Source organism: Cupressus sempervirens, chromosome 10, assembly GCF_028749045.1.
Source record: "Cupressus sempervirens isolate cs-2001-9-10 chromosome 10, ASM2874904v1, whole genome shotgun sequence".
Taxonomy (NCBI): Eukaryota; Viridiplantae; Streptophyta; class Pinopsida; order Cupressales; family Cupressaceae; genus Cupressus; species Cupressus sempervirens.
In genome coordinates this window covers 356328467-356340460 of record NC_143127.1, presented here as the reverse complement: position 1 = coordinate 356340460, position 11994 = coordinate 356328467, and the positions used below count along the sequence as shown (strand labels likewise).

The 11994-nt window shown below is 35.6% G+C and overlaps 2 pseudogenes; both read right to left on the bottom strand.

Annotated features, from left to right (window-relative positions):
- Positions 1 to 523: 523 nt before the first annotated feature.
- On the bottom strand, positions 524 to 2716 carry LOC149534084 (subtilisin-like protease 4 pseudogene; annotated as a pseudogene).
- A 4123-nt stretch (positions 2717 to 6839) lies between these two features.
- LOC149534083 (subtilisin-like protease pseudogene) lies at positions 6840 to 9149 on the bottom strand (annotated as a pseudogene).
- Between the last annotated feature and the right edge of the window lie 2845 nt (positions 9150 to 11994).

Sequence of the window (11994 nt, the reverse complement as noted above, 5' to 3'; positions counted from 1 at the left end):
ATGGACTCTTATCATTTTTGTTATGCATATAATCTTAATACTACATTTGTAAATTTATGAAAAATAATAAATCAATTTTAAAAAAAATTATGAAATATAGTACAAATTAAAATAATTGTCATTTAGTGCGTTGGTGGTGCAAGTACAATGTTTTTATGCCCACTAAATTTTACACATCACACTTTGATAAAGATATATGATCCTATGTTTTATAGTCTAAAACTTGTGTCATAAATCTTAGATCCCAAATTTTTTAACCTCATATGAAATAAATTTAGTGTTAACAAATAAGAAAGAAAGTTACTTAATATTTAGAAAATGAAAATTTTAGATTTCTTCTAAATGTTATCTAAAATATTGATATTCAAAATATACACAATTAATATTTTTTAAAAATTAAAAAATTCACATCGACTATATTTTTGCAAAATTTATCCAATGTTTTAATTGAATCTTAAATAGTTCACTTATATTAATATGAATATGAGACCTCGAATTCGAAGATAGTCATTGACATCACTAATCAGTTTGTCCTCCACGAGACTGCCATAGGGCTTCTTACGCTATAACCATGAGCGCTTGAAACCCACCTAATTGAGCCTTGGGAGAAGCCCGATTTCGAAGGATCAAATGCTTTTGCTACAAATGTGATGCTATAATTCCTTTTCTCCATCGCTGCCCCAAACGATAAGAAAGTTGGATTCACACTCACATCGACTCCCCTGGGCGGATCAATTTTGACGGTGTACTTGGACTCCGCGGCTCCAACATTAGTCACAACTCTTCTCAAGGTGACAGAACTTGTTTCATTTAAAACAAGAGGAAAAGACGGATAATTGAGGTTACCCGAAAGAGTGCTTTCATGATTCGAAGGGCACACAACATTCTTGTTTAGGATCAAGCGAAGTTGGGATTCTGTGTAATTTAGCCCGCAAAGATAAGGAATATAATCTTTAGGGCTAAGGTCATAAACAAGGCCTGGATTGGCTGCTCTTTCGGGATTTATGTGCCCAGCACCCATAGCAAAAATATCTGCGGGCATGAAATTCTTTCCACCATCAAGAATTGGCCCGCCCTTCTTATCCAAGTAATCTGCAGTAGTAACAAGTGCGGACTTAATGTCTGTCAGGCTCCATTCCAGGTGAGCATTTTAAAGCAAAGCAGCCACCCTGCTCACATGTGGAGTGGCCATTGATGTACCGTACAAGATATTGAAACTTACTGTTTGCTTATCTTCAGGGAGGCCCGAAGCACTCTGATTTGAAGGCCAAGCTGCAATTATGGCAAATCCAGGAGCTATTACGTCGGGCTTCATACTTTTTGGGCTTATTAGGTTGGGTCCATGCGACAAAAATGATGCCATCATCAACGCTGAAATATTGTTGGCGGCGCCCAAGACAGTGCCCTCAGACTGAATAGCCTCCTTAGGGTTCTTAGTAGAATTTATATAGGCCGCCAAGGCAAGTCCTACCTTAAACCCAAGGGATGTCGATGGCAAAAGCTGAGGGAACAATATGAATTCCTCCCCAGTAAGATTATCATTAACGAATATGATGCCGACACCTCTGGCCTCTCGAGTAGCTTCTCCCTGCTACAATGGAGAACCAAGACTGCCTGGCGAGCACACCACCAGCTTTCCTCTTATAAGACGTGAATCCAGAGAACCATCCCTGCACAAATCCGTCTCCATGAGCCTCAATTCTTTCGTTTGGTGCACCATCATCATACATGGTGCACCGTTAGAGAGATATGAGGGCTCCTACGACCCTTCATTTCCCATCGTGCAACTCACAAAAATGCTCCTTTCCATGGCGTGAAAGGCACTGATTACAAGCTCGTCCAAATAAAATGCAAATGGCTCGCCACCAAGAGAGATAGAGAGCATGTCCACACCGTCGGAAATGGCGCCGTCCATCCCCGCTAGAACATTAGATTCTAAGCAATCCAACCCCATGCAAACCTTGTAGACAGCAACATGAGCACCCGACACCATTCCCTGCGTGGTTCCTTGAGCGTTGCCAAAGAGTCCAGCCCTTGCAACAGGGCTCCTAGCCACAGTGGAGGCAGTATGAGTGCGGTGTCCCACTGAGTCTCTCATCGTTCCTTCCCTCGTGAAATTTCTCACCCTGATCAGATTGTTGTTGCAACTTGACTTATATAAATCAAGCAAAGTCTGGCAGATTCCTTTCCAGCGAGAAGGCACGGCATCGATGTTGGTGTCTGGCTTGAACGAAGGGCTCTCCGGCCACACACCCGTGTCTAGTAATCCAATTATGATGCCCTTGCTCATGTTAGAGCTTTTACACATGCCATGGCTTGGTTCGAGGCCCATAAACCTGGCAGAATATGTTGTCTACAAGTGCACCACCTTATCAGGAGTCGCGTGCACAAAACTTGGGATCTTTCTCATCACCTCAAGTTTTGATCTTGTTAACCACGCAGCGAATCCAGTCATGACATTCTCATACACATGCACTAGATTTGCATCTCCATTTGCTACTTTTGCTTTGTGTAGGAACGACGAATACCACATTTTCAGCTCGTCAAGGCTCTGTGGGCTTTCTTCTGGTTGCGCCACACGGATGATATAGATCTGTGACTCTTCGCTTGCCTCTACGAGAACATCTGGGTGGTACATAGTTATCATGATCGCCATGGATACAAAGAATAACTTCATCACGTATTCAGAAAATGATCTTCTTGCCAAAATGCCCATGTTTGCTAGGATCGGGAGAAATTAACTGGAAAGTATAAGATTCCAAGGTGAACCTCTGGTATTTTTCTGCAAAATAAACTAGAATTGTAGCCATAACACACTAGCCTTGTCTAGGTCATCGACTTCCAGTTTGGGCTACGACTTTTGGTTGGCAGATTATTGGCTACTAAAGTATCTTCTCTTTTCTTCATGTACATTTATTGGCAGATTAAAAACATTCAGAGTGGCACAAAGCATATTTAAGAAGCTGGGAATAGTTTATTATTATTATATTTATATTTTGTAAATACAATTTACATAGTAAAGATGTAGAGATTTCGATTTTATTCAAAAATTAGTATTAAATTTTTATTTTTTTAAAAGGCCTATAGTGAAAAAAAAGAAAATAATTGCTCTTATACTTTATTGTATGATGAATGATAATGTGATCAAGTATGCTTCTTAATAATTTATAATTGCCTCTTAATATGACACAAATAAGTTGAATAGGAAAAATATGTATTTTTCAAATTAGTTATATGTAATAAATTTACATGTTTAATGTTTTGAATATCTTAGATATTATATAATTAATCATATATGTTAATTTAGATAATATATAATCTAGTAACAATGAGTATCACACATAAAAGAAATCTATTGAAATTTATTGAATATAAACATCTTAATTAGAATATTATATTATTATTATTATTACTATATATATTATAATATTACTTATAGTATTATTATTATTGCAAACATTATATTATAATTACTATATTAATATTATTATATTCATAATCTAGTATCAATAAATTCATCATCATTAATATGGTAATAAATCTTAAGGTTTGAAATAGACCTTTTGAACATGACAGTATTCATTTTAAATTAAATGACTTGATAAGTTTCTGATTAGGGAGGAAATAAATGTTCAAGGCACCTTGAAATCCTTTTACAATCAAGTTGTGACCTCAAGATTTGGAATCCTATTAAAACGAATAGATAAATAGATAAAACCATTGGGTTTCAATATTGCATCCAAAACCATCATTATGAATTGCCACAAAAGATTAATCATCAAAATGCTACGTGAAACTATGGCATTTTGAATAGCTCCCCAAACCAACATGGGTTTAACTAGGATCCCACAACAAGATTAGGTTTTAATGGCCCATAAAACCATTACAAGGTTTTGAAAAGTTCATGAAACTTTCACTATGAGCCTCATGAGATTAATAAAATAATATTAAAAAATAACAAAAATTAGATTTTGATTTATTAAGGGATCCAAAACTATATTGGGGTTTTCAAAGTTACCACAAGCCATCAAGTTGGGTTTTGAAATGGCTCCCAAAATTAATCTAAAGTCTAGATCAAAGTTGATCATCCAAAATGTCTACAACTTTCCCAACAAACCCTTATCCACATGTATAGGATTGGATCCCAAATTAATATACGGACTAAAAAAAATCACTAGAAGGGAGAATATAATTTTTTTCCACCTAGCATTCCAATAGTTGTGTGGTGCAATGAGTATCCGAGGGTACTCTTGTTGGAGGTAAACTAGATCCTTGTAGATAACCACATAGTGGAAATACAATTCAAAAGCAAGATATGTTACAAATCATAACACTTTATTCATAAATACAATTGTTTACATGCAATATGCCTAGCTATAAGGCCTTTCGAGTTAGGGCCAAATACAACAACAATTAAAAAATAGTTTTGCAAGATCCCACAAGATCCAACTCACAGTCGTAATACTAGCTAGTCTAGTTCCACACTCTATTAGGAAACCCAAAGGAAATATCAACTTGTGCTCGCAAGCCCACCAAGAAATCTCCTAGTTCAGCAAGCCTCAACTACTAGCCCTTCAAGGTTTGCTCATAAAATTCATCCTCTTTTTCAAGCTGGATGAATATACCACACTACCTTAAGACTCCAAAAACCACCCCTTACTTATACCCAACTAAGCCACAAGTTATCCTATCCCATTAAAAATTAAAATAAACCCTAATATTAAATATTTTTATAAGCCACAATTCTGCTAAATTATTAGAAGATTATTAGTACAATATTAGTACAATCTTGTACTAATATTAACTTCTTCTTTTCACTTCTAATTTATCAGTACAATCTTCTAATAAATTTGGATTCTCACAGGTATTTGCTAAATTATTTTTATAAGCCACAATTCTGCTAATTTATTAACCAATTGAAAGCCTCTCTTGCATAGGTTATTGATACTATGTATTTTATTCTAAACCATTATTGCATAGAAGATTCCAATTTTTTGAGTTAAACCTTTAAACCAACAAGAATCCTAAAAGGTAGGGTCATAACTCAAAAGGAGTTATGAAATGCTAGAGTAAATAGAAAAACAACCATAAGGATTAAATAACCAAACATGAGAGGTGAAGTCATCCATTTTGATCCTCCAAGAATAAAGCTCCACCTAGATCTTCAACATGTTGGGATTGATGCACATAAGGTTCACCCATTAACCATTAATCTATTAATCAAAAACTATACTAGCATAAAAATGCTTGCAATAATTAAGCAGATCTGAATCGTCAAATCCTTCCATCAAGAAACTTTCTCTAAGCCAAGAATCTTCAAAGAATCTAATCCATTTGCAATAATCGGCTACATTAGCATAAAGTTTTAATTAAGGCTAGGGTTGATGTCAATTGAGTTTATGTTAAAAAATACATTAAGTTCAAGTTATTATTCAAGATAGGGTTTAGTTATGGTTAGGATTGATGTTTTGGTTAACTTATTATTAGCATTCAATTATGGCTATATTAGGGTTATATTTAAGATAAGGTTATGCATAAGATTAATACTACCTTATCATTAAAGATATTATTTTAGGTCAATACTTGAAGTTAATGTTAAGGATGATATTGTCAACTAAACTATTAACATGATTGAATTATAATTTAGCTAGACATCTAATAGTAGTTATAATAAAAAAGTATATCTAGCCTTAAATAAACCCTACAACTAAATTGAGTTTAAATTATAATAATTAATTGCAAAGCATTATTTTCCCTTTTATGCCCATTTTGGCTTAAAGGGTTGGCTATCCTTTTGCCTCATTTTAGTTATTTATGTGATTATTTTAATAATATATACATAAACATATAATCAATTATATAACTCCATTATATTTTAATAAAATAAACTAAAATTGTAAACAAATAATTGTTGATAATTAATAGATTTTTCTTTTGAATAATTGATTTTGTAAATAAATTACTTTTTATATCGACTATTTTTAATACCATTTTAAGGACATGCAAAAGTCAATAAGAATTTTATGATTAATCTAAGACAATCTAAAATTGGATAAATAAATTTGAAAAAATAAAATTAATGATATTTTAAAGGAATAGAAGACTATGATTTTTAATTAATGTTACTATTCTAAAATTATTCTTTTGACTTAAATCTCATTTAAGCTCCTATTTGAGTCCATATAGCAATTTACTTAATCATAATTATAACTATAAACTATACCTAACATTAATTGTAAATTTTGAGGGTAATAACAGAAGTATTAATACAAATAACTGAAATAATAACTAAGAGTGTCACTTTTATAATAAAATCCGTTTTCCCAAAACCGATTGATTAAGACAACAAAATATTCTAATGTGTGGAGAACTTTCCTATGATTTATAATCATATTCCTAAAATTAAAACAATAATATGATATTTTTCTTATTGTAGTCAAACTCTCTATAAATTAGAACAATTTATGTTACATGTTAGAAATATCTAAATATGTTGTTGATCTTGCAAATAAAATTACATTTTCAATTTATGAAATATTTTTTTATATGCTCATATATTTATTCTAAAATAATATTTTTAATAATAATTCCGTTAATTGAAATTTGTTTAAAATTTGTACCTTTTATTTAAGAATGGAATTGTAACATCTAATATATTAGCTAGCATGCTAATATGTTTGAATTAGATATAACAATTGACCTTTTGAATTGGATGGCTTGTTTTTATTGCTGACAGAAAAAACTGAGCCAGTCACGAGCTGGTCCTGAATTCGATTACATAAATGGATATGGACATGAGACCTCCTGACTCAAAAATGGTTATTGTCATCGCATGTAATTTAGCTTGTGTCCCAGATGACGGAAACAGGGCTTCTTACGCTGTAACCATGAGCGCCGCTTGAAACCCACGTAATTGAGCCTTGCGAGAACCTTGATCTCATAGGATTAGTTTTGTTTGCTGAAAATGTGACGCTATAACTCTTCTTCTCCATCACTGCCCCAAACGATAAAGACGTTGGATTCACAATCATGTCAACCCCTCTGGGAGGAACAATGTTCACGGTGTACATGGATTGGGCAGTCCCGACATTCGTTACGGTTCTTGTCAAGGTGACAGAATAATTTAGGTTATTGAAAACCAGAGAGAAGGATGGATAATTGAGATTACCCGGAAGAGTGCTACTTTCATTATTGGAAGGGCACGCAATATTCTTGCTTAAGATGACCTGAATCTGCGATTCTGTGTAGTTCAGCCCACAGAGATAAGGAACATAATCTTTGGCGCTAAGGTCATATATAAGACCCGGATCGGCAGCTCTTTCGGGGTTTATATGTCCAGCGCCCGTAGCAAATATATCTGCCGGTGCGAAATTGTTTCCACCGTCAAGAATCGGCCCGCCATTCTTATCGAGGTGCTCTGCAGTTGTAATAAGCGCAGACTTAATGGCCGCGGGAGTCCATTCCGGGTGAACGGCTTTGAGCAGAGCAGCAACCCCGCTGACATGCGGAGTGGCCATTGACGTGCCGTACAAGATGTTGAACATCACTCTTCTGTCATCTTCACTGCTATCATGAGGATCTGGACTGAGATCCGAAGGCCAAGCTGCTATGACGGCAAATCCAGGGGCGATCAGGTCGGGTTTCAGAATTTCGGGGCTGACCGTGTTGGGCCCGCGGGATGAAAATGAGGCCACTGCGGGCGCCGAGATATTGTTGGCGTCGCCGAAGACAGTGCCTTGGAACTCAATAGCCGCCGTGGGGGTATTTGTAGAATTCATATAGGCTGCCAGGGCAAGTGCTGCCTTATTACCAAGCGTTGTTGACGGCAAGACAGGAGCGTACAATCGAATTTCCTCGTCATCGTTAACGAATATCACGCCCGCCCCTCCGGCCTCTCGAACGGCTTGACCCTGCTCCACTAGATCGCCAGGTCCGCCTCTTATGCACACCACGAGCTTTCCTTTTACTACATCTCGGTTGAGAAATTGACCCCCACAGGTATCTACCTGAACAAGGCTCAGTTCATTGGTCTGGTCGTGGCCCATGCCGTTGAAGAGTGACTCGCCGTACAGAACTGTTCCGTCTCCGAGCTTGAGATTCGCGACGAAATGTCTGTCCATGGAACTCGCGCCGACGGTCATGATCCAAGGCGCGCCGTTGTAAAGATACGACGGCTCCGTCGGCCCCTCGTTTCCTGCTGCGCAGCTCACAAAGATGCCCCTTTCCATCGCTCGGAAGGCCCCGATGGCGATCTCGTCCTCGTAAAACGGAATAGCGCCGCTGCCGAGAGAGAGCGAGAGCACGTCCACGCCCTCAGATATGGCGGCGTCCATCGCCGCCAGAACATCTGATGTCCTACATCCCCCCTCCTTGCAAACCTTGTAAACGGCGATGTGAGCACCCGGCGCCATTCCCTGCGCGGTTCCTTGAGAACTGCCAAAGAGTCCCGCATTTGCAACGAGGCTCCCCGCGGCAGTGGATGCAGTGTGAGTGCCGTGTCCGTCCAAGTCCCTCGCCGTCTTATCCTCGGTGTAAATTCTCGCTCCGATGAGTTTGTTGTTGCAACTGGACGCATTGAAATCTGTTGTGGTCTCGCAGACTCCTTTCCACCGAGAAGGGACAGCACCGGTATTGAGGTCTGGCTGAAACGAAGGGCTCTCCGGCCACACGCCACTGTCCAGCACGCCAATTATGGTGCCCTTGCCCGCGTTAGATCTCGGCCAGAGTCCCTTGCTTGAATCCAGGCCCAGAAACTTTGCAGAATATGTTGTCTGCAAGTGCAGCATTCTATCAGGATACGCATCCACGAAACCTGGGATCTCTCGCATCGCCTCAATTTCTGATTTTGTTAGTCGGGCGGAAAATCCAGTCATGACATTCTCATACGCGTGCAGTAGATTTTGACTAGAACTTCCTCCTCGCTCTTCTTCCGCTGCTTCTTTGGGCAAAAACGATGAATACCACATCCTCAGCTCCTCAACGCTATGTGGACTTATGTCCGGCTGCTCCACACGAACGATATAGATCCGCGATTCCTCGCTTTCCTCTGCAAAAACATCTGGATCGGACATAAGTATTACGGTCGCTATTATCACGAACAGGAGCTTCTTCATCTGTCCATTAAACGATCTTCTCGCCAGAATGCCCATCTTAGATGATGCCCAGAGATATTCAACCCAATGGATAACAATGCGATCTAGGTCTCTGTTAGTTATGCACCTCAAAAGCTTCCAGCGGTGTAAAATGCCAAATGTTTGAATCAGTAATCTTGTTATAACACACCAACCTTCCTATGGGCATCCCCTCACAGTTTGGGCTACGATATTAGCTGGCTTCGTAACAAGTTTTACTGATTCTCTCGCCATACATGTCCCTGACCAATTTTCTTTGCCAACTTTCCTAACTTTACAGTACCTATTATCTCTGCATTAACACGCGCCATTTTACGAGATCGTCTTATCTTTCGTTTTTGCGTTTTTGTTATTCCCACAATATCCTAGAATTCGTGGAATGTCCTCTTTTTCTGATATTTTCTTCGTTTTCGATTTAACAACATTGTTCTTCTAATACTTTGGAATATATTTATTCTTCCCTTATTTAGAGATATATTTGAAGGGAAATAAAAAATATTCTATTCAAATAAATTTTTGGAATTGAGAACAAATACGTAAGAAATGTATAAAAATCTCTGCAATAGCTGTCTTCTTAACAAGTTCGATTGATCCTCTTCCTTCTGTTTTAGAAAATTGTTATTATACAAATATCGCAGAATTAGTGGAATTATTATCCAAATATCTTAGAGGTAAATAAAAAACTATCATAATGAATTATATCAATCAAAAAAATCATAATGAAATAAATTTTTAGAATTGTTTACAAATATGTAAATTTTTGGAGTTGTTTACAAATATGCATGTAAGGAATTTAGATTAATTAATGAAACAATTAAGTATATATGTTTTAAAATTAAAAACACGTCATAATTTTTGTATTATTTCAGAATTTTTTAACATTTTTCTTTTTTAAGATTTATATTTGCAGAGAAATAAAAATTATATTGAAATAAATCGCAAAAATTGAGAACAAATATGTCACATGATCAAATAAATAATGAAATCAATAGATACATGTTTTAAAATTAAAAAAAACATCATAATTTTTTGTATTAATTAGTTTTTAAACATTTTCCCTTTTTAAGACAAATTGACAAATTGACCTTAATGTCAACAATCTCCCCATTTGGCATTAGTGACAAGAACACTTATCAAACCAAAATGTAAATTCTTGAAATTATAAGTCAAAAACTTCATTTATCAACATTTCGTGTCTTCAACTCGATTTTGACTTCATGTTGATGTAGCTCAGTAAATTACGATATTTTTATATTTTTTCAAAATTTCATATTTCTTGCTTATTTGTACATTACTATACTACTCCCCCATACATATATCTCTCCTATACATATATCTAGAGTATGATAATCTTCTCTATATACATATATATACTTCTCCCCCTTTACCAATAATATCCTCCCCCATTTTGACATAAATGCCAAAGGTGTACAAAATCTACAAGTTCATAGAAAAATGTGACAAGAAATCAGAATGTACTTTCAGAATTAGTACCATAGTATTGTTCAAATTCTCTTGCAATACCTTAATTGCATGGTTAAGATTGTAATATAATCTTAATCATAACTATAATCCTAATCTTAATAAGAACCCTAATCTTAATCATAATCCTAGAATTTATAGCATGGTAAAGATTGTAAGGTATATATCATGGTTAAGGTTAGTGTAAAGGATTAAGAAAATATTAGTGCAAGGCTTGATTGAATAATTGAGGTTAGTGTTTAGGTTCGAAAAGTGATGGATTTTGGTTAGGGTTCAAGGTTAAGGTTATGGTTTGAATCATGCTTAGCTCTAGGGTTAGGGTTAGATTTTTTTTATTAGTGATTGAACTATAGCATTAATCCCAAGATCGTGATATTAATACTAACCCTAATCCTAGATGCTAAATCCTATGGTTCTAACCCTAACCCTAAACATTTAATAATATTCATATGCCAACCTATACCCTAATACTAATATTGACAACCCTAGATCTAAAATACTAAAGTCTAATCCTAGTCCTAATCATAAAGATTGAACACTAGTCCTTATTACTTAATCATAACCTAGATGTTAAATGTTAATTATAACATTATTCCAAAATTCTAACCCTTATAAAGAATCTAACCTAACATAATATTATAATCCTAAAATATAAATTTTAGATGCTAATCTAAATCCTAATTCTAAAATTTAAACCAATAAACCTAAATACTAAGGTAAACCATAATCATAAATGTTCAATCCTAATACTAAATGGCCAACCTAATCTTATATTCTAATAATCTAAATGCTAAATCACAATCCTAATTGTAACCTAGTACTAATTATTATATGAATCCATATCTTAAACCTAATCTTAATGATAACTATAAATATGTACTATGTCGAACTCTAATCCTTATTCTAAACCATAATCCTAAGCCTTGAGAAATTCTAACCCCATTCCTAAATCCTAAGTGTTATGTTTATTGTTCTAGGGCCATATAGTTAAGGAAAGGCTTAAAATTATCATTGGGGTCAGAATTTATGTTAGACTTATAGTTATGATTAAAAATATGATTAAATTTAGAATTGTGATTAGGGCTTAGATATAGCTAGCATTATGGCAGGGATTATTTTTATGACTAATGCTTAGGGTTGGACTTAGGATTATGTTTAGGGATAAGGTTTAAGATGACGGTTAATATGTTGGTTAATGCTAGGGTTTATATCATGGTTAGCATTTGGCTTATTAATAAGGTTAGAGATAGACATGTGGGTAGGGTTAGTGCTTAGGGTAAGGATTATGGTTAAAAATGGGGTTTACGTCATGGTTAGGGATAAAGTGAGTATTAAGGTTAGCGAAGGATTAAATTTTTGGTTAGGAATTATGATTTGGGTT